We start from the raw sequence: 500 nt of genomic DNA, 5'->3' as shown, positions 1-500 counted from the left end.
GATGAAAGGAAACAAAATAACATTGCGATCTTCGCATATAATCGTTCTCTTTTATCTGCCCGGAATCTAATTGTAAAGGCTTAACAGCAGTTCATTTGTTTCGAAAACGAAATCTAAACTTCGCTTGGAAGAACAATGTATAATATTGTAGAAAAAAATTAGAGTTTTTATACTCAGTATTTTACAATTTCTCAAAATATCGTAATCATTGAATGAATAACGCATGCTGTTATTGGGAAACTATAACCATATTTTTTACAGGCTTGCCCTCAGTTATATACTGGATTTTATGATAAAACATATATAAGAATAATATACATACGTAGACAAATACATACATAGATACATACATACATAATATATATATATATATATATATATGTATATATATATATATATATATATACATACATATATGTTGTAAGTAATTCACAAGCCACAGGTATTTTAAACAGATTCCTATCGTTTTATAAGTTAATAGCAGTGGTACCCGACGCTGC

The sequence above is a fragment of the Euprymna scolopes genome, chromosome 4 (genome assembly GCF_053919585.1).
Source record: "Euprymna scolopes isolate OS-2025 chromosome 4, ASM5391958v1, whole genome shotgun sequence".
NCBI lineage: Eukaryota > Metazoa > Mollusca > Cephalopoda > Sepiida > Sepiolidae > Euprymna > Euprymna scolopes.
The sequence above is the reverse complement of the archived record's forward strand: the minus strand, read 5'-3'. Positions refer to the sequence as shown.